At 61.7% G+C, this 22,057-nt stretch overlaps 1 protein-coding gene across 1 annotated transcript in view; it reads left to right on the forward strand.

Moving 5' to 3' along the window:
- The window catches only part of ZNRF1 (zinc and ring finger 1), a 43,784-nt gene that overhangs the window by 958 nt on the left and 20,769 nt on the right, over positions 1-22,057 (forward strand).

Consider the following 22,057-nt stretch of genomic DNA (forward strand, 5'->3'; position numbering starts at 1 on the left):
CAAGGTCAAGGCAGGAAGGGGCTGTGGAAGGAGGAGGCTTTCTGCAAGGAAGGAGTTTAGGCTCTGGGTTGTGAAGCAGGGAATGTGGCAACCCTGTCTCGGCTTGGGGGAGAGTGGTCTGAGCGCGCTGGAGTTGGGAGCCCTGGGTTCTGAAGACCGCACTGAGCTCCTCGTGTGAAGGTGTTTGGGCTGTGCCAGTCAGGTAGGGTGGTTCCTTGTGCCTTAGAAGCTGGGAGAGAGGCCAAGGAAGCCTTTGGAAGCGAGGTATGGGATATTTTACTCCCCCTTTGGGCTCATCGAAGGCCAGGGAGAGGCCAAAGCGGGTTTTCTCACTGCAGCCAGCTGGCATTGTTGTGGTGCTGGGGAGGAAGCAGAGGAGGAACTGCCTGCCTCTCTGACAGGGCCGGGGAGCCAGCTGTGCTCTCTCACAGGAAACAGGTCAGGCTACGGGAGCGGGCCAGGTTGCCCTTCTCCTCCCCCTCCTGCACAGACCCTTCCCTGCCTGCTGGTGCCTGGAGCGAGGCCCCGGCCGTGCGAGCAGGGCTGCCTCACTGACCCAGTTTTCGGCGGGGAGCGAGGTGGGAGGTCCTCCCCCTTTCCCTCCTGGCTGGAGGGGAAGTCATTTCAGGGATGTCTCCGTTGCATTTCCTGGAATAGTCTGGGATTTCTCTCCCCCCCCCCAGCCCCCTCTCAGTGTCCTCCTGGCATGACGTGGTCTGGGAATTTCATAACGCGCCTCCGGACAAGGCTTCGTGCTCAGGAAGGCTTCAGACTGAGCCCATGGATGAGAACAAAGTGCAGAACGAGGCCCATGGGGGGCCCCCTTTTCCTCCTTCCCCCTTGGGGTTTTTTTTCTCCCTTTACCCCAGTCTCTGTGGGTTGCTCTTCTGTCACAGTCTCACAGTATCACCAAGGTTGGAAGAGACCTCAAAGATCATCCAGTCCAACCTGGCACCACAGACCTCATGGCTAGACCATGGCACCAAGTGCCACATCCAAGCCCCTCTTGAACACCTCCAGGGATGGGGACTCCACCACCTCCCTGCGCAGCATATCCCAAGGGCCAACAACTCTCTCTGGGAAGAACTTTCTCCTCACCTCCAGCCTAAACTTCCCCTGGCACAGCTTGAGGCTGTGTCCTCTTGTTCTGGTGCTGGTTGCCTTGGAGAAGACACCAACCCCTACCTGGCTCCAACCTCCTTTCAGGTAGTTGGAGAGAGCAATGAGATCTCCCCTGAGCCTCCTCTTCTCCAGGCTAAGCAACCCCAGCTCCCTCAGCCTCTCCTCCCAGGGCTGTGCTCAAGGCCTCTCCCCAGCCTCGTTGCCCTTCTCTGGACACCTTCAAGTCTCTCAATGTCCTTCCTAACCTGAGGGGCCCAGAACAGGACACAGGACTCAAGATGTGGCCTAACCAATGCAGAGTACAGGGGCAGCTGAATGAGGTCAAAGCATCCCATCCTTGGTGGCAGGACGCTCTGGGCCTGCCTCCTATCGATCCGGATGAGCTGGGTGCTTCCAGTCCTTCCTGGCAGGTGGAGAGAGCTCTCATGTGGTGCCTGAGCTGCACCCAAGTGCTTCTGCAAACTTCCTTGCTCCATGGTGGGCTGTGCCACTGCTGTGGCTTTTTGAAAGGCAGGGAGGAGCAAAGCTGCAGCATCCTGCCAGGTGTTCCACCAGAAAGGGAGTGCCAGGGGCCTTCTGCTGCGCTTGGTGCTGGAGTGAGGAGGGGGTTTGCTACAGAAACACCCTCTAGCTAACCTCTACCTGCAGGTGGTCGGTCAGAGGGCATCAGTTATGTCCAGTGATGGTTCTCAAACTGCAAGGCCGAGGTTAACAACCTGTTTGTGAGGACAAACCAGCTGCAAGATGGAGTGAGCTCTTGGTGGCTGCTCGAGTGAGCTGGTGTGGTGCTGTCGAGTCCAGTGCGGTGCCCTTGGAAGGGGGCAGCACTGTGGGAAGGGCTGCAAAAACTGGGGGTCCCTGGTGCCTCTTTGGGGGCCCTCTGAGAGCGCCTGAGCTGTGCCAAAGCACAGGGACTGAGCAGCTCTTGCTGAAGCCTCCCCTGCTGGTGCTTCTCCCTCGCCATCAACTGACAGCACAAGGAGCAGAGGCTGCTTGGAAACTGTTCTGAAAACTTGTTGGAGCTCACCTAACTTTTAGTGTGCTTCCTCTCAGCCTAAGAGGTTAAGGGAGGGTTGGGGGACTGAGGGGGGAGGGAGAACAAAGCACCTCGAGGTGGATAAAATTCCCCCTGATCTCCTGGGAGCTGCCAGCAGGGCAGTCTGGAGCTGCTTGCTTCTTCCTCCCCTTCCTCTTCATCGACCTGCTGCTCTTGCAGCACTCCATTAGCCACTGGAAAGTGCTGAAGCAGCAGAGCTTGGGTAAATAGAGAGGAGCTTTGACATTGCTGTGCCTGGCTGTCCCTGCTCCTCCTGGAGGATGAGGGTGGGGATGAGGGGACCCACCAACCCCTCCCACCCCCGTGGGGGGATGTGTGCTTGGAGGTCTCAGGGATCTGCCTGAGTTGCTGTGCTGCTGTGAGGAGAGGAGTCCTCAGGCTCTGTGGCTAACAGCTCTGGAGAGTGGCTTCTTGCCCTGCCTGTCCTTCCCTCCTGCCTCAGCACAGGCTGGAAGCCTGAATGCTGCTGATCTCTGCATGTGGAGAAGGTTGTGTTCATGTGCTTGCTTTTCTAGGGGCACTTGAGTTTGGAGAGTGGCTCCTTGCCATGCCTGCCCCTTTCCTCCTGCCTTTGCACTGGCTGGAGACCTGAATGGTGCTGATCTCAGCTTGTAGGGAAGGTCATGTCCCTGGACTTGCTCTTGGAGGAGCATTTGGGCTTGGAGGATGGCTCCTTGCCCTGCCTACTCCTTTCCTTCTGCTTCAGTGCAGGCTGGAGACCTCGCTCTGGGCATGTGGGGAGGCTCATGTTCATGAGCTTGTTCTTCTTAGGAGCACTTGGGTTTGGCTGAAGAGCCTGAAAGTGCACCCTGGGCTCTATGGGATACTCACTGGGACAGTGAGGAGTCTGGGCTTCATGCTGGTGCTCTAGGGGTATGGGGAGCACATGGGCAGGCTCAGTGCTCCCTTTGTCTGCAACCCCAGTTTTGTACACCTCTCCCACTGCTTCATGGCCCATCAGCAGGGACCCCAAGGAGTGGGCTGAGCTCTTCTCCCTGCCTGGTATCACTCCTTCCCCTTTCAGCCATCAGAGGCTTGCAGAAGAGTCAGGCGGGAGTGGGGAGTGAGAGAGGAGGGCTGCAGGGGGAGGCCTGGGCAGAGGGAGGCTGTGGAATGGCCCCCAGGGCCAGCCTGGGCAGAGGGAGGCTGTGGAATGGCCCCCAGGGCCAGCCTGGGCCAGAGGGAGGCTGTGGAATGGCCTCCAGGGCCAGCCTGGGCCAGAGGGAGGCTGTGGAATGGCCTCCAGGGCCAGCCTGGGCCAGAGGGAGGCTATGGAATGGCCCCCAGGGCCAGCCTGGGCAGAGGGAGGAAGGCTGTGGAATGGCCCCCAGGGCCAGCCTGGGCAGAGGGAGGCTGTGGAATTGCCCCCAAGGCCAGCCTGGGCAGAGGGAGGCTGTGGAATGGCCCCCAGGGCCAGCCTGGGCAGAGGGAGGCTGTGGAATGGCCCCCAGGGCCAGCCTGGGCCAGAGGGAGGCTGTGGAATGGCCCCCAGGGCCAGCCTGGGCAGAGGGAGGGAGGCTGTGGAATGGCCCCCAGGGCCAGCCTGGGCAGAGGGAGGGAGGCTATGGAATGGCCCCCAGGGCCAGCCTGGGCAGAGGGAGGGAGGCTATGGAATGGCCCCCAGGGCCAGCCTGGGCAGAGGGAGGCTGTGGAATGGCCCCCAGGGCCAGCCTGGGCAGAGGGAGGCTGTGGAATGGCCTCCAGGGCCAGCCTGGGCAGAGGGAGGGAGGCTGTGGAATGGCCCCCAGGGCCAGCCTGGGCCAGAGGGAGGCTGTGGAATGGCCCCCAGGGCCAGCCTGGGCAGAGGGAGGCTGTGGAATGGCCCCCAGGGCCAGCCTGGGCAGAGGGAGGGAGGCTGTGGAATGGCCCCCAGGGTCAGCCTGGGCAGAGGGAGGCTGTGGAATGGCCCCCAGGGTCAGCCTGGGCAGAGGGAGGCTATGGAATGGCCCCCAGGGTCAGCCTGGGCTGCAGCATCACTGTAGGGTGCTGGGCATGGTGACAGCCTGCTGCTGAATCCTTCTGGGGTCAGGCACAGGGATGGTAGGAGCCGTTATGTACTGAGGGCCTCTAGCCCTTCCAGGGCCGGGGGAGCAGAGCTGCTGCTTGCATGCATAGCAAAGCCTCAATGCATCCCTCAGAGAGGATGGGTGAGGAGGCCCTGACCTTTGTGGTGGAGGTGGCCCTTCCCTCTGCAGGGACAGCACCTCCCTGGGTGTGTGAATCCCATCTCCTGATGAGGACTTTTCCCAGCAAGGTAGCTGCTGCTCCACCTGGAGCTGCTCTGGGATTTCCCTGTCTGCCCAGGGTTTCTAAGGGCTGCTTCCTGGCCTGTGTGAGTGGAAGATGACCAACCTCCTTTTGCAGCTTCAGAGCTTGCTTGTAGCACTTGACCTTGGTGACAACATCAATAGCTGAGGGGAGAGCAGCTGATGTCCTTTGCCTGGGCCTGAGCACAGCCTTCGGCACTGTCCTGCACCACAGCCTGCTCTCCAGGCTGGTGACACAGGGGGGTGATGGGTGACCACTAGATGGATACAGAACTGGCTTGATGGCTGCACCCAGAGAGTGGCTGTCCATGGGTCCATGGCCCAGGGGAGGCCAGGGACAAGCAGAGTCCCTCAGGGATCACTCCTGGGACCAGGCTTGCTCAACATCTCTGTGGGTGCCATGGACAGTGGCACTGAGGGCACCCTCAGCAGGGCTGCTGATGACACCAAGCTGTGTGGGGCAGCAGACAGGCTGGAGGGAAGGGATCCATCCAGAGGGAGCTGGACAGGCTGGAGAGGTGGGCACAAGCCACCCTCAGGAGGTTCAACAGGACCAAGGGCAGGGTCCTGCAGCTGGGTGGAGGCAATGGCAGGCACAAATGCAGGCTGGGCAGGGACTGGCTGGAAAGCAGCCCTGAGGAGAGAGCCTTGGGGGTGCTGGGGGAGGAGAAGCTCAGCAGGAGCTCTCAGTGTGCACTTGCAGCCCAGAAAGCCAAGCAGAGCCTGGGCTGCAGCAAGAGAAGTGTGGCCAGCAGGGCCAGGGAGGGGATTCTCCCCCTCTGCTCAGCTCTGGGGAGACCCCACCTGGAGTCCTGCCTCCAGTTCTGGAGCCCCTATCCCAAGAGGGATCTGGAGGTGCTAGAAGGTGCCCAGAGCAGGGCCAGGAGGATGATCAGAGGGTTGGAGCTGCTCTGCTGTGAGGACAGACTGAAGGAGTTGGGGCTGTTCAGCCTGGAGAAGAGAAGGCTCTGAGGTGACCTCATTGTGGCCTTCCAGGATCTGCAGGGGGCTCCAAGAAGGCTGGGGAGGGACTGCTCAGGATCTCAGGGAGTGATAGGACTGGGGGGAATGGAATGAAGCTGGAGGTGGGGAGATTGAGGCTGGAGGGGAGGAGGAAGTTCTTCCCCAGGAGAGTGGTGCAGCCCTGGAATGGGTTGTGCAGGGAGGTGGTTGGGGCTCTGTCCCTGGAGGTGTTTAAGGCCAGGCTGGATGAGGCTGTGGGCAGCCTGATCTAGTGTGGGGTGTCCCTGCCCATGGCAGGGGGGTTGGAACTGGCTGATCCTTGTGGTCCCTTCCAACCCTGACTGATACTGTGATACCTTGTCCCTGGAGCTTTGTGGCCCTGGGTTCTTCTGGGGCAAAGCCCCCATGGTCAGCAGGAGGAAGGGAGGAGAAAGGAGGGCTGTGCTTTAGTGCTGTGTGTCTCCAGCTCTGTGTGGTTCACTTCCTATCACTCGTGGGTTTCATCTCCATCAGAGGATCTTGGGGAGTTTGCAGAGGGCTGCTAAGTAGCTTAAAGGTTATCTGGAAATCCTGCTCATCACCCAAAGCCCTTGAGTGGTTGAGGCTCTGATAAATCCATATCTCCTGTCTGCTGGCTGGCCCAAGGAAATGCCTCCTCCTTCTGCCCAGTGCCATCAGAGATGTCACAGGCTTGCCATGCTCCTGCAGGACAAGCTCTTTGTCCTGGATGCTGGCAGCAGTGAGGCTGGGGAGGGGATGGGGAGGTCTCCTCTGCTGAGCAAGCTTCTCCTCAGCAGCACCTTGCTCTGAACCAGGAGGGTCCAGCCTGGGGGAGAGGGAAAGGGTGTGTGGTGCAGAGATGGCAGTCAGGATACTGGGCTGGGGCCTTCTCCAGGCAGGGTGAGTGAGCAACACAAGCTGGAAATGTGCTTTGGTCCAGCTCTGGAGTAGGGGATGTGAAAGGGGGGTTGCTTGGAGGATGAGGTGAAGGGGTGTGTGGACACCTGCACTGGGCAGCTCTGGTCTCTCTCTGGCTGGGAAGGGGCATGTCTGTGGTGTGCCCTTGGTGTGCTCAGCCAGCTCCAGGTCCTGAGCCTTTCCTTTGCTGGTGCTTGGTGATCCTCACCCGTGAGCTAACCCTGCCAGTGCCCTCCCTGCCTCCAAGCCAGGAAGGGTCACTCTGGCTGACTACAGTCAGTGAGCTGCTGGTGGGAAGCTGCTTTCAGCCCTGACTTCTCTGCCATCAGCTTCTCAATAGGTAGACTTCATAGTGAGTCCCCTTACAGGGGCTGGGCCTGGGAAAGGGCCCCCCAAGGTCTGTAGGGACTTGCTCTGATGAATCACTGTTTTGCCAGGGGGAATTCCAAGGGGTTTTGTCCTCCATGCATTGTTTTGTGGGTTTGGTGCTGGTGACTGCTTGGCAGCTGAGGTTGGCTGGGCATCCACCCTGTTGCCAGGCCTCCAGATCATCTGGGAAGCAGTGCAAGCTCTGTCCTGATGACTCCCCAGGCTGGTGATAGTCACCTGCTGGACTCTTCATGCCTGGAGGTGTTGCTTTTCCACTCCTGCCTTCTCCAAGCTGGCATCAGATTGTACTCCAGAAGAAAGGTTTTTTTCCCCATGAGAACAGTCAGGCATTGGAATCACCACCCAGGGGAAGCAGTGGAGTCCCCTTCATTGGACAGCTTTAATACTCAGCTTGACAGAATGCTGGCCCAGCTTGTTTCAGCTCCACCAGCACTTAGGACCAGATGATCCTTGGGGTCCCTTCCAACCTGGCATTCTGTGTAAGCCAACAGCTACCTGCCTGGTGGATGTGGGGCAGGCTGTGGATGTGGTCTACCTGGACCTCAGCAAGGCCTTTGACACCGTCCTCCACAGCAAACTCCTGGCCAAGCTGTCAGCCCCTGGCTGGGACAGCAGCTCTGAGCTGGGTGAGGAACTGGCTGGAGGCTGAGCCCAGAGGGTGGTGGTGAATGGTGCCACAGGCAGCTGGCAGCCAGGCACCAGTGGTGTGCCCCAGGGAGCAGTGCTGGGCCCCAGCCTGATCAATCTCCTCATTGATCATCTGGAGGAGGGGATGGAGTCCCTCAGCAGTGAGTTTGCAGCTGACAGCAAGCTGGGGGCAGGAGCTGAGCTGGGAGAGGGCAGCAGAGCTCTGCAGAGGGACCTCAACAGGCTGGGCAGAGGGGCAGGGGCCAAGGGCAGGAGATTGAACACAGCCAAGTGCCAGGGGCTGCACTTTGGCCACAGCAACCCCAGGCAGTGCTGCAGGCTGGGGGCAGAGTGGCTGAGAGCAGCCAGGCAGAGAGGGAGCTGGGGGGGAGTGGTGGAGAGCAGCTGAACAGGAGCCAGCAGTGTGCCCAGGGGGCCAAGAAGGCCAATGGCATCCTGGCCTGGAGCAGGCAGAGTGTGGCCAGCAGGAGCAGGGAGCTGATCCTGCCCTGTGCTCAGCACTGCTCAGGCCACACCTGGAGTCCTGTGTCCAGCTCTGGGCTCCTCAGGTCAGGAAAGAGGTTGAGCTGCTGGAAGGTGTCCAGAGAAGGGCAACAAAGCTGGGGAGGGGTCTGGGGCACAGCCCTGGGAGGAGAGGCTGAGGGAGCTGGGGTTGGAGCCTGCAGAAGAGGAGGCTCAGGGGAGACCTTCTTGCTCTCTGCAACTCCCTGCAGGGAGGTTGTAACCAGGTGGGGGTTGGGCTCTTCTCCCAGGCAAGCAGCCCCAGAACAAGAGGACACAGTCTCAAGCTGTGCCAGGGGAAGTTTAGGCTGGATGTTAGGAAGAAGTTCTACACAGAGAGAGTGATTGCCCATTGGGATGTGCTGCCCAGGGAGGTGGTGGAGTCCCCATCCCTGGAGGTGTTCAGGAGGAGACTTGAGAGGGTGCTTGGTGCCATGGTTGAGTTGATTAGGTGGTGTTGGGTGATAGGTTGGACTGGATGATCTCGAAGGTCTCTTCCAACCTGTTCTATTCTGTTCTACCATGGCTGGGGGGGGGGGGGGTGGAAAGCCCCCAAGAGCAGGTGATGGGAGGCACAAAGGCAGCTTTAAACCCACAGCAGACCTGGAGCTGGAGCGTGTCAACGCTGGCGGCGTGCGCCAGAAGCCAGCGGCAGCTCTCGGAGCAGGCTCAGGCTGCCGCTTGCACTGCGCTGCCTCACAGCTGTGGTGGGCTGAAAACTGTCCCCCCCAGCATGAAATTGCCAGAGCAGCTCAGTTGAAAGCAGCTGAAAGCTGTGTATCTACAAGCAAAACTACAGGCTCAAAGGAAAGGCAATGGCGATGTACAAGAGCTACAAGGTGTGAACAGCACGAGAACCATCCCCCCCCCCAGCCCCAGGCCAAAAACCAGGGCAGCTGATAGCTTCACCTCCCCTGCCCCCTTCCCTCTACCCACCCCCTGGACACAAAGGGAGCAGAGAAAGAGCAGGGAGGTGTTTTGGTAGGCTACTCAGCCACAGCAAAAGGACACAGCCAAGGTCAGCAGAGCCAAGCAGAAGCAAGGTAGTGTCTCCCAGAGCGAGGAAGCCAGGGGAGAGAGGGAGCCAGGGTAGTATCTGCAACCCCACCTTGCTGGTGCGGTGTCCAGTGGGATGGTGTGGAACTTCTCATTGCTTTCCTTTTTAGACTAGACTAGAATTAGAATAGAATCAATCAGCTTGGAAAAGACCTTTGGGATCATCAAGTCCAACCTATCACCCAGCACCATCTGATCAACCCAACCATGGCACCAAGGGCCTCAGCCAGGCTCTTGCTGAACACCTCCAGGGATGGGGACTCCACCACCCCCCTGGGCAGCACATCCCCAGGGCCAATCTCTCTTGCTGGGAAGAACTTTATCCTCACCTCCAGCCTAAACTCTCCCCTGGCACAGCTTGAGACTGTGTCCTCTTGTTCTGGGGCTGCTTGCCTGGGAGAAAAGCCCAACCCCCACCTGGCTCCAACCTCCCTGCAGGGAGTTGCAGAGAGCAAGAAGGTCTCCCCTGAGCCTCCTCTTCTGCAGGCTCCAACCCCAGCTCCCTCAGCCTCTCCTCCCAGGGCTGTGCCCCAGACCCCTCCCCAGCTTTGTTGCCCTTCTCTGGACACCTTCCAGCAGCTCAACCTCTTTCCTGACCTGAGGAGCCCAGAGCCGGACACAGGACTCCAGGTGTGGCCTGAGCAGTGCTGAGCACAGGGCAGGATGAGCTCCCTGCTCCTGCTGGCCACACTCTGCCTGCTGCAGGCCAGGCTGCCCTTGGCCTTCTTGGTCCCCTGGGCACACTGCTGGCTCCTGTTCAGCCAGCTGTCAGCCAGTACCCCAGGGTCCCTTTCTGCCTGGCCAGTCAAGCCAGTCAGAACCACAGCAATTAGTGCCTCACTGCTGGCTGAGGTGGCAGAGAGATTTGGGAGGGCACTGGGTGAGCTGTTGGGGTACTTTCAGGTTATGCCTAGAAAATTTCCCACAGATCCTGAACAGAAAGTAGTAGGAGGTAAATAGATTGGGTGTAACAACCCCAGGCAGTGCTGCAGGCTGGGGGCAGAGTGGCTGAGAGCAGCCAGGCAGAGAGGGACCTAGGGGGAGTGGTGGAGAGCAGCTGAACAGGAGCCAGCAGTGTGCCAAGAAGGCCAAGGGCAGCCTGGCCTGCAGCAGGCAGAGTGTGGCCAGCAGGAGCAGGGAGCTCATCCTGCCCTGTGCTCAGCACTGCTCAGGCCACACCTGGAGTCCTGTGTCCAGCTCTGGGCTCCTCAGGTCAGGAAAGAGGTTGAGCTGCTGGAAGGTGTCCAGAGAAGGGCAACAAAGCTGGGGAGGGGTCTGGGGCACAGCCCTGGGAGGAGAGGCTGAGGGAGCTGGGGTTGGAGCCTGCAGAAGAGGAGGCTCAGGGGAGACCTTCTTGCTCTCTGCAACTGCCTGCAGGGAGGTTGGAGCCAGGTGGGGGTTGGGCTCTTCTCCCAGGCCCCCAGCCCCAGAACAAGAGGACACAGTCTCAAGCTGTGCCAGGGGAAGTTTAGGTTGGACATGAGGAGAAAGTTCTTCCCAGCAAGAGAGATTGGCCCTGGGGATGTGCTGCCCAGGGGGGTGGTGGAGTCCCCAGCCCTGGAGGTGTTCAAGAAAGGCTTGGATGTGGCAGTTGAAGCCATGGCTGGGTTGTCAGGAGGTGTTAGGTATAGGGTGGCAGGTTGGACCTGATGGTCTCTGAGGTCTTTTCCAACCTGGTTGATTCTCTGATTCCAGTGGTTGGAATAACCATAACAGCTTCTCTAATTTATTACTGTGCTGTAGGCCTCCCCTCCTGCCTTCTCTCCCCTCCCCTCCTGCCTTCTCTCCCCTCCCCTCCTGCCTTCTCTCCCCTCCCCTCCTGCCTTCTCTCCCCTCCCCTCCTGCCTTCTCTCCCCTCCCCTCCTGCCTTCTCTCCCCTCCCCTCCTGCCTTCTCTCCCCTCCCCTCCTGCCTTCTCTCCCCTCCCCTCCTGCCTTCTCTCCCCTCCCCTCCTGCCTTCTCTCCCCTCCCCTCCTGCCTTCTCTCCCCTCCCCTCCTGCCTTCTCTCCCCTCCCCTCCTGCCTTCTCTCCCCTCCCCTCCTGCCTTCTCTCCCCTCCCCTCCTGCCTTCTCTCCCCTCCCCTCCTGCCTTCTCTCCCCTCCCCTCCTGCCTTCTCTCCCCTCCCCTCCTGCCTTCTCTCCCCTCCCCTCCTGCCTTCTCTTCCCCTCCCCTCCCTGCCTTCTCTTCCCCCCTCCCTGCCTTCTCTTCCCCCCTCCCTGCCTTCTCTTCCCCCCTCCCTGCCTTCTCTTCCCCCCTCCCTGCCTTCTCTTCCCCCCTCCCTGCCTTCTCTTCCCCCCTCCCTGCCTTCTCTCCCCCCTCCCTGCCTTCTCTTCCCCCCTCCCTGCCTTCTCTTCCCCCCTCCCTGCCTTCTCTTCCCCCCTCCCTGCCTTCTCTTCCCCCCTCCCTGCCTTCTCTTCCCCCCTCCCTGCCTTCTCTTCCCCCTCCCTGCCTTCTCTTCCCCCTCCCTGCCTTCTCTTCCCCCTCCCTGCCTTCTCTTCCCCCCTCCCTGCCTTCTCTTCCCCCCTCCCTTCCTTCTCTTCCCCCCTCCCTGCCTTCTCTTCCCCCCTCCCTGCCTTCTCTTCCCCCTCCCTGCCTTCTCTTCCCCCCTCCCTGCCTTCTCTTCCCCCTCCCTGCCTTCTCTTCCCCCTCCCTGCCTTCTCTTCCCCCCTCCTGCCTTCTCTTCCCCCCTCCCTGCCTTCTCTTCCCCCCTCCCTGCCTTCTCTTCCCCCCCTCCCTGCCTTCTCTTCCCCCCCTCCCTGCCTTCTCTTCCCCCCCTCCCTGCCTTCTCTTCCCCCCCTCCTGCCTTCTCTTCCCCCCTCCCTGCCTTCTCTTCCCCCCTCCCTGCCTTCTCTTCCCCCCTCCTGCCTTCTCTTCCCCCCTCCCTGCCTTCTCTTCCCCCCTCCTGCCTTCTCTTCCCCCCCTCCTGCCTTCTCTTCCCCCCCTCCTGCCTTCTCTTCCCCCCCTCCTGCCTTTGCCTTCTCTTCCCCCCCTCCTGCCTTCTCTTCCCCCCCTCCTGCCTCTCTTCCCCCCCTCCTGCCTTCTCTTCCCCCCCTCCTGCCTTCTCTTCCCCCCTCCTGCCTTCTCTTCCCCCCCTCCTGCCTTCTCTTCCCCCCCTCCCTGCCTTCTCCCCCCCCTCCTGCCTTCTCTTCCCCCCCTCCTGCCTTCTCTTCCCCCCCTCCCTGCCTTCTCTTCCCCCCCTCCTGCCTTCTCTTCCCCCCCTCCTGCCTTCTCTCCCCCCCTCCTGCCTTCTCTTCCCCCCCTCCTGCCTTCTCTTCCCCCCCTCCTGCCTTCTCTTCCCCCCCTCCTGCCTTCTCTTCCCCCCCTCCTGCCTTCTCTTCCCCCCCTCCTGCCTTCTCTTCCCCCCCTCCTGCCTTCTCCCCCCCCCCCCTGCCTTCTCTTCCCCCCCTCCTGCCTTCTCTTCCCCCCCTCCTGCCTTCTCTTCCCCCCCTCCTGCCTTCTCTTCCCCCCCTCCTGCCTTCTCTTCCCCCCCTCCTGCCTTCTCTTCCCCCCCTCCTGCCTTCTCTTCCCCCCCTCCTGCCTTCTCTTCCCCCCCTCCTGCCTTCTCTTCCCCCCCTCCTGCCTTCTCTTCCCCCCCTCCTGCCTTCTCTTCCCCCCCTCCTGCCTTCTCTTCCCCCCCTCCTGCCTTCTCTTCCCCCCCTCCTGCCTTCTCTTCCCCCCCTCCTGCCTTCTCTTCCCCCCCTCCTGCCTTCTCTTCCCCCCCTCCTGCCTTCTCTTCCCCCCCTCCTGCCTTCTCTTCCCCCCCTCCTGCCTTCTCTTCCCCCCCTCCTGCCTTCTCTTCCCCCCCTCCTGCCTTCTCTTCCCCCCCCCCTGCCTTCTCTCCCCCCCTCCTGCCTTCTCTTCCCCCCCTCCTGCCTTCTCTTCCCCCCCTCCTGCCTTCTCTTCCCCCCCTCCTGCCTTCTCTTCCCCCCCTCCTGCCTTCTCTTCCCCCCCTCCCTGCCTTCTCTTCCCCCCCTCCTGCCTTCTCTTCCCCCCCATCCTGCCTTCTCTTCCCCCCTCCTGCCTTCTCTTCCCCCCCTCCTCCTTCTCTTCCCCCCCCTCCTGCACTTCTCTTCCCCCCCTCCTGCCTTCTCTTCCCCCCTCCTGGCTTCTCTCTTCCCCCCTCCTGCCTTCTCTTTCCCCCCTCCTGCCTTCTCTTCCCCCCCTCCTGCCTTCTCTTCCCCCTACTGCCTCTCTTCCCCCCTGCCTTCTCTTCCCCCCCTCCTGCTTCTCTTCCCCCCCTCCTGCCTTCTCTTTCCCCCCCCTCCTCCTTCTCTTCCCCCCCTCCTGCCTTCTCTTCCCCCCTCCTGCTTCTCTTCCCCCCTCCTGCCTTCTCTTCCCCCCCTCCTGCCTTCTCTTCCCCCCTCCCTGCCTTCTCTTCCCCCCCTCCTGCCTTCTCTTCCCCCCCTCCTGCCTTCTCTTCCCCACCTCCTGCCTTCTCTTCCCCCCCTCCTGCCTTCTCTTCCCCCCCTCCTGCCTTCTCTTCCCCCCTCCTGCCTTCTCTTCCCCCCCTCCTGCCTTCTCTTCCCCCCCTCCTGCCTTCTCTTCCCCCCCTCCTGCCTTCTCTTCCCCCCCTCCTGCCTTCTCTTCCCCCCCTCCGCCTTCTCTTCCCCCCCTCCTGCCTTCTCTTCCCCCCCCCCTGCCTTCTCTCCCCCCCCTCCCTGCCTTCTCTCCCCCCCCTCCCTGCCTTCTTCTCCCCCCCCTCCCTGCCTTCTCTCCCCTCCCCTCCCTGCCTTCTCTCCCCTCCCCTCCCTGCCTTCTCTCCCCCCCCCTCCCTGCCTTCTCTTCCCCCCCTCCCTGCCTTCTCTTCCCCCCCCTCCTGCCTTCTCTTCCCCCCCCTCCTGCCTTCTCTTCCCCCCCTCCTGCCTTCTCTCCCCCCTCCCTGCCTTCTCTCCCCCCCTCCCTGCCTCTCTCCCCCCCTCCCTGCCTTCTCTCCCACCCTCCCTGCCTTCTCTCCCCCCCTCCCTGCCTTCTCTCCCCCCCTCCCTGCCTTCTCTCCCCCCCTCCCTGCCTTCTCTCCCCCCCTCCCTGCCTTCTCTCCCCCCCTCCCTGCCTTCTCTCCCCCCCTCCCTGCCTTCTCTCCCCCCCTCCCTGCCTTCTCTCCCCCCTCCCCTGCCTTCTCTCCCCCCCCCCTGCCTTCTCGCCCCCCCCCTCCCTGCCTTCTCCCCCCTCCCTGCCTTCTCCCCCCTCCCTGCCTTCTCCCCCCCCCCTGCCTTCTCTCCCCCCCCCCTGCCTTCTCTCCCCCCCCCGCCTTCTCTCCCCCCCCCGCCTTCTCTCCCCCCCCTCCCTGCCTTCTCCCCCCTCCCTGCCTTCCCCCCCCCCTGCCTTCTCTCCCCCCCCCTGCCTTCTCTCCCCCCCCCTGCCTTCTCTCCCCCCCCCGCCTTCTCTCCCCCCCCCTGCCTTCTCTCCCCCCCCCTGCCTTCTCTCCCCCCCCTGCCTTCTCTCCCCCCCCCCCTGCCTTCTCTCCCCCCCCCCTGCCTTCTCTCCCCCCCCCCTGCCTTCTCTCCCCCCCCCCCTGCCTTCTCTCCCCCCCCCCTGCCTTCTCTCCCCCCCCCCCCGCCTTCTCCCCCCCCCCTGCCTTCTCTCCCCCCCCCCTGCCTTCTCTCCCCCCCCCCGCCTTCTCTCCCCCCCTCCCTGCCTTCTCTCCCCCCCTCCCTGCCTTCTCTCCCCCCCTCCCTGCCTTCTCTCCCCCCCTCCCTGCCTTCTCTCCCCCCCCTCCCTGCCTTCTCTCCCCCCCCTCCCTGCCTTCTCTCCCCTCCCCTCCCTGCCTTCTCTCCCCTCCCCTCCCTGCCTTCTCTCCCCCCCCTCCCTGCCTTCTCTCCCCCCCCTCCCTGCCTTCTCTCCCCCCCCTCCCTGCCTTCTCTCCCCCCCCCTCCCTGCCTTCTCTCCCCCCCCTCCCTGCCTTCTCTCCCCTCCCCTCCCTGCCTTCTCTCCCCTCCCCTCCCTGCCTTCTCTCCCCTCCCCTCCCTGCCTTCTCTCCCCTCCCCTCCCTGCCTTCTCTCCCCTCCCCTCCCTGCCTTCTCTCCCCTCCCCTCCCTGCCTTCTCTCCCCTCCCCTCCCTGCCTTCTCTCCCCTCCCCTCCTGCCTTCTCTCCCCTCCCCGCCTTCTCTCTCCCCCCCTCCCTGCCTTCTCTCTCCCCCCCTCCCTGCCTTCTCTCCCCTCCCCTCCCTGCCTTCTCTCCCCTCCCCTCCCTGCCTTCTCTCCCCTCCCCTCCCTGCCTTCTCTCCCCTCCCCTCCCTGCCTTCTCTCCCCCCCCCTCCCTGCCTTGCCAGAGGATCCATCAGCTGCAGACATCTTTGGGAGAGGAGCAGCCCCAGGCCAGCTGGCCCCTGGCCAAGGGAGCTGTGGAGAGTCCTGGGAAAATGCTGCTAAATGCTGAAAATTAATTTCAAGAGAAACAGAGGGAGAGAGGAAAACCCCCGGGGGGGGGGAGGAGGAGGAGGAGGAGGGGGAGGAAAGGCAAAGCTCTATTTTTTTTCCCCCTCCAGTGTAATCTCCTGTGTGACAAATTGGGCAGCAAGGAGACCTTGGAGTGAATTTCCCCTCTTGCCCCCTGGGCAGCCAGTGGGCAGCCAGCAGCTGAGCCTTGGTGCTGCTGCTGGTCCACTGAAACCTCAGATGGGACCTCCCCTGGTTGTGGCCTTCCAGGAGCTGCAGGGGGCTGCAGGAAAGCTGGGGAGGGGCTTTGGAGGGGGTCAGGGAGGGCCAGGACTGGGGGGGATGGAGCAAAAGGAGAAGTGGGGAGCTGGAGATTGGCTGTGAGGAAGAAGTTGTTGGGCAGGAGGGTGGTGAGAGCCTGGCCCAGGCTGCCCAGGGAGGTGGTGGAAGCCTCCTGCTCAGCCCTGGAGGTGTTTGCAGCCAGGCTGGAGGTGGCTGTGAGCAACCTGCTGTGGGGTGAGGTGTCCCTGCCCATGGCAGGGGCTTGGAGCTGGCTGAGCCCTGAGCTCCCTTCCAGCCCTGACAATTCTGCGTGCCAAATAGTTGGCTTTGAGTGCATGTGGCCTGGCTTTCTCCTGCTCCCCTTGCAAATGGAAACCATGGAGAAGAGAAGGCTCTGAGGTGACCTCATTGTGGCCTTCCAGGATCTGCAGGGGGCTCCAAGAAGGCTGGGGAGGGACTGCTCAGGATCTCAGGCAGTGATAGGACTGGGGGGAATGGAATGAAGCTGGAGGTGGGGAGATTGAGGCTGGAGGTGAGGAGGAAGTTCTTCCCCAGGAGAGTGGTGCAGCCCTGCAATGGGTTGTGCAGGGAGGTGGTTGGGGCCCTGTCCCTGGAGGGGTTTAAGGCCAGGCTGGATGAGGCTGTGGGCAGCCTGATCTAGTGTGGGGTGTCCCTGCCCATGGCAGGGGGGTTGGAACTGGCTGATCCTTGGGGTCCCTTCCAACCCTGACTGATTCTATGATACTAAGGATGCTCCTGCGACCACAGAGCGGGTTGGACTGAGGCTCCATCCCTGGAGGTGTTTAAGGCCAGGCTGGATGAGGCTGTGGGCAGCCTGATCTAGTGTGGGGTGTCCCTGCCCGTGGCAGGGGGGGTTGGAACTGGCTGATCCTTGGGGTCCCTTCCAACCCTGACCGATTCTGTGCTTGTGAGTGGCTGAGTGGTGCTGTGAGGCAGCAATCCCTGCTCCAGGGTGTTTTGTACCCTGCTGCACAGAGCAGGCAGCTGAGGAGCCTCTGTCTGCAGAGCCAGGCCCACTTGTAGTCTCAGAGCAGGAATGTGATGCCTGCAGCAGTCCCCCTGGCCAGGTTTCAAATGCCAGGCAAACCCCTTTGGGGGGGGGGGGGGGTTTGGATCTTCCCCCAGGGCTGCTCAGGCTGTTCCTTGTGGGTGCAACTTGGCCAAACCCTTTCTGCTGTGTGCTTTCTGGTGGGAGGCTGTTGCAGGCTGCAGGAAGCTCTGCTGGCCTGGGGCCTCTTCTGGTGCCACTTCCCAGTGTTTCCCGTGGGCAGAGCCCAGCTGCCAGCAGGATTCCAGCCCAGTGGAGGGGGTGGGGGGGAGGGGGTCAGGGACTGGTGTGCTTTAGCTTTCCAGCCCTCTGTGGGGCCTGCAGAGCCTGGAGTTTGAGGAGGAGGGTGGGGAAATCTGAGGGGCTGGTAGACAGGGCTTCTGCCATGGTCCCTGGACCTGTGTTGTGCCAGGTTTGTGCTGCAGGCAGCCAGCTGAGACTGAGCTGGCAAATGGCTCAGTGCTGGGGTGGGGTGGGGTGGGGTGGGGTGGGGTGGGGTAGGGTAGGGTAGGATGGGATGGGGTGGGGTGGGGTAGGGTAGGATGGGATAGGATGGGGTAGGGTAGGGTAGGATGGGATAGGATGGGGTAGGGTAGGATAGGATAGGATGGGTGGGGTAGGGTAGGATGGGATGGGGTAGGATGGGATGGGGTAGGGTAGGATGGGATGGGGTAGGGTAGGATAGGATAGGATGGGGTAGGATAGGATAGGATAGGATGGGGTAGGGTAGGGTGGGATAGGATAGGATGGGATAGGATGGGGTAGGATGGGATAGGATGGGGTAGGGTAGGGTAGGATGGGGTAGGGTAGGGTGGGATGGGATGGGGTAGGGTAGGATAGGATAGGATGGGGTAGGATAGGATAACATAGGATGGGGTAGGGTAGGGTGGGATAGGATAGGATAGGGTAGACCAGGTTGGAAAAGACCTTTGAGATCATTGTGTCCAACCCATCCCCCAGCACCACCTGATCCACTCGACCATGGCACCGAGCACCCCAGCCAGGCTCTCCCTCAACACCTCCTCCTCAGGCCTCAGTGGTGGGGCTGGGTGCTGGAGGTGTTTGGGACAAGGTGTGTGTTGCCTGTGAGGCTGGCAGCTGGCTGCTGGAGAGCCTGCAAGCTGGAGCTGACCCTCCCCTCCCCTCCTTCCATCCCCAGCTGAGCTGTGCTGGCTGGGGCTGCCCGGCAGCAGGCTGGCCCCGGGACAGCTGCCCTGCCCCGTTGGGAGGGCAGGGGCTGGATTAGCCTGGGAGATTCCTCATGCATGCTCCTGCAGCTGTGGCACTCCCATCACTGACACCAAAAGGAGACCATGAGCCTTGTGCAGTGGTCTTGTGGGGCTTTGTGGAGGGGCAGTGGGAAGATTTGGCCTGTTACAGTCAGAGGGAATCGTTCTGCTTGGCAGAATCCATCCAGCCCAACCCTCAACCCAGCACTGCCAGCTCACCACGAAACCAAGTCCCTCACAACCACATCTCCATGGTTTTCCCAAGCCCTCCAGGGATTGGGACTCCATCACTGGGCTGGGCAGCCTGTTCTAGGGCTTGACAGCCCTTTTGGGGAAGAAATAGTTCCTTGTGTCCAACCTAAACCTCCCCTGGGGCAACTTAGGCTTCTTGTTCCTTGGGAGAAGAGACCAACCCCCACCTGGCCCCAACCTCCTTTCAGGGAGCTGTAGAGAGCCAGAAGGTCTCCCCTCAGCCTCCTCTTCTGAAGACTGACCAGCCCCAGTTCCCTCAGCTGCTCCTCACAAGACCTGTGCTTGGTTGCCCTACTCTGGGCCCACTCCAGCCCCTCAATAGAATAGGAATAGAATAGACCAGGTTGGAAGAGACCTTCAAGATCATCCAGTCCAACCTATCACCCAACACCACCTAATCAACTCAACCATGGCACCAAGCACCCTCTCAAGTCTCCTCCTAAACACCTCCAGGGATGGGGACTCCACCACCTCCTGGGCAGCACATTCCAGTGGGCAATCACTCTCTCTGTGTAGAATTTCTTCCTCACCTCCAGCCTAAACCTCCCCTGGCACAGCTTGAGACTGTGTCCTCTTGTTCTGGGGCTGGGTGCCTGGGAGAAGAGCCCAACCCCCACCTGGCTTCAGCCTCCCTGCAGGGAGTTGCAGAGAGCAAGAAGGTCTCCCCTGAGCCTCCTCTTCTGCAGGCTCCAACCCCAGCTCCCTCAGCCTCTCCTCCCAGGGCTGTGCCCCAGACCCCTCCCCAGCTTTGTTGCCCTTCTCTGGACACCTTCCAGCAGCTCAACCTCTTTCCTGACCTGAGGAGCCCAGAGCTGGACACAGGACTCAAGGTGTGGCCTGAGCAGTGCTGAGCACAGGGCAGGATGAGCTCCCTGCTCCTGCTGGCCACACTCTGCCTTGCTGCAGGCCAGGCTGCCCTTGGCCTTCTTGGCCCCCTGGGCACACTGCAGGCTCATGTTCAGCCTACCATCAACCAGCACCCCCAGCTCCCTCTCTGCCTGGCTGCTCTCAGCCACTCTGCCCCCAGCCTGTAGCACTGCCTGGGGTTGCTGTGGCCAAAGTGCAGCCCCTGGCACTTGGATGTGTTCAATCTCCTGCCCTTGGCCTCTGCCCCTCTGCCCAGCCTGTTGAGGTCCCTCTGCAGAGCCTCTCTACCCTCCAGCAGATCAACTCCTGCCCCCAGCTTGCTGTCAGCTGCAAACTCACTGCTGAGGGACTCACTGCCCTCATCCAGATCATCAATGAAGATGTTACAGAGCATGGGGCCCAGCACTGATCCCTGGGGCACCCCACTGGTGCCTGGCTGCCAGCTGCCTGTGGCACCATTCACCACCACCCTCTGGGCTCAGCCTCCAGCCAGTTCCTCACCCAGCTCAGAGTGCTGCTGCCCCAGCCTGGGGCTGACAGCTTGGCCAGCAGCTTGCTGTGGGGGCCAGTGCCAAAGGCCCTTGCTGAAGGCCCAAACCTGCCCCTGGCATTCGAGGTGCAGCCTCCCCAGCAGCCACAAACTTTTTGCTGGCAAAAATACTTCCCGGGAGCAGCCTTGGCTGCTGGGGGTTACAGCCAGGGCTGCTGAGAGGCTTTCCCCTCCTAGGCACAGGAAGGGGGCTGGGTTGGGCCCTGCTGAGGGAAGCAGGGATGAAGGAGTGAGCTGCAGGCTGCTCAGAGCTGTTTCCTGGCCCTTGCAGGCAGAGCAGCGTGACAACAGGGAGTATTTTTAGAGGCCAGCTGCCTGCCACGCAGAAGGAAAGCAGCAGACAGGCAGGAGAGGGCTGAGTGATGCTTCCCCCTCCCTTTGCCCAGTGTTTTCCTTCCTCTCAGGATGGGGCTGCTGGGGGTGAGGAGCTCCCCCATCCCCTGCACCTCTTTGCTGCCCTGAGAGGCAGCCGGCGTGGTTCTGCCCCTCGGCTTCGTGCCTCCCGTCGCGGCTCCCCGGCTCGGGGGTGGCGCTGGGGGCTCTGCTGGGGGGGCAGGGGGCAGATGACTGCCTCACAGCTTTGGGCTGGTGGGGATTGGAGGGTTTGGAAGGGCCCTTGTCACCAGCAAGGGAGGGCACACAGTGTCTGCTGCAGCCGGGGTCGTCGTGATTCGTTCGGGAGCTCCCCCGAGGAGGTGGTGGAGCTGGGAGGGGGATCGGAGCCCCCTTTCAATCTGTGCAGCCAAGACCTGTGCAGCTTGGAGCTGGGGAAAAGGGGAGGTGGGCTCCAGCCAGAGGGCTTTTAAACTGCCCCCCTGCAGGGAGGGTGAATCATAGAAGGGTAGGGGGTTAGAGAGCACCTCCAGAGAGCGTTGAGCCCAACTGCCCTGCAGAATCGCCTGGGGCAGGTCACGCAGGGACACATCCAGATCCAGGGTCTCCTTCCAGAGAAGGAGACTCCACACAGCCTCTCTGGGCAGCCTGCTCCAAGCCTTCAGCATTCCCACCCCACAGAAGGTGTTCTTCTCCTGTTCAGATGGAGGAGAGCCCCCTGGGTTCCAGTTCGTATCCACTGCCCCCTGTCTTGTCACAGGGCAGCGTTGAAAAGAGCCTGACCCCTTCTTGTTGCCACCCACCCTTCAGCTGTCTATAGACATTAATAAGATCCCTCCTCAGGCTTTCCTTCTCCAGACTAAACAGACCCAGCACTCTCAGCCTTTCCTCATCAGATGGCCTGGTCCCTTCATCATCCTCATAGTCCCCATTGGATACTCTCCACTGTATCCCTGTCCCTCTTCGCCTGGGGAGCCCAGAACTGGACACAGTACTCCACATGTGGTCTCACTGAGGCAGGCAGTATGGGATGGGGATGGTTTTAGGGCCAGGCATCTCTTGAGCTGGTGCTTAAGGATGGGGTGAGCCAGAGCCTCCCCGTTGCTCCAGGTTATCCCCACCTCCATCTTGCTCCTTGGAAGCTGTGGCCCATCTGCTTGTTTGTTGCAAGGTTGGTGTCATAGCCTGCCCCAAGCCTGCTGTCTGCCTGGATCTCCTCCTTCTGAGGGTGCTTGTAGATGCTTTTGATTTCCTGTTGTTCCTTGTAGCCAGGTGTGAAGCAGGCAGTGCTCTGCAGCTGCTCCTGGGTGAGTGTCTGCTGGGGGGGACTCTGCTTCCCACTTAGTGTCATAGTATCAGTCAGGGTTGGAAGGGACCACAAGGATCAGCCAGTTCCAGCCCCCCTGCCATGGGCAGGGACACCCCACACTACATCAGGCTGTCCAGAGCCTCATCCAGCCTGGCCTTAAACACCCCCAGGGACAGAGCCCCAACCACCTCCCTGGACAACCCATTCCAGGGCTGCACCACTCTCCTGGGGAAGAACTTCCTCCTCCCCTCCAGCCTCAATCTCCCCACCCCCAGCTTCATTCCATTCCCCCCAGTCCTATCACTCCCTGAGATCCTCAGCAGTCCCTCCCCAGCCTTCTTGGAGCCCCCTGCAGATCCTGGAAGGCCACAATGAGGTCACCTCAGAGCCTTCTCTTCTCCAGGCTGAACAGCCCCAACTCCTTCAGTCTGTCCTCACAGCAGAGCAGCTCCAGCCCTCTGCTCATCCTCCTGGCCCTGCTCTGGACACCTTCCAGCCCCTCCAGATCCCTCTTGGGATAGGGGCTCCAGAACTGGAGGCAGGACTCCAGGTGGGGTCTCCCCAGAGCTGAGCAGAGGGGGAGAATCACCTCCCTGGCCCTGCTGGCCACACTCCTCTTGCTGCAGCCCAGGCTCTGCTTGGCTTTCTGGGCTGCAAGTGCACACTGAGAGCTCCTGCTGAGCTTCTCCTCCCCCAGCACCCCCAAGGCTCTCTCCTCAGGGCTGCTTTCCAGCCAGTCCCTGCCCAGCCTGCATTTGTGCCTGCCATTGCCTCCACCCAGCTGCAGGACCCTGCCCTTGGTCCTGTTGAACCTCCTGAGGTTGGCTTGTGCCCACCTCTCCAGCCTGCCCAGCTCCCTCTGGATGGATC

This window comes from Dryobates pubescens, chromosome 19 (assembly GCF_014839835.1).
Source record: "Dryobates pubescens isolate bDryPub1 chromosome 19, bDryPub1.pri, whole genome shotgun sequence".
NCBI lineage: Eukaryota > Metazoa > Chordata > Aves > Piciformes > Picidae > Dryobates > Dryobates pubescens.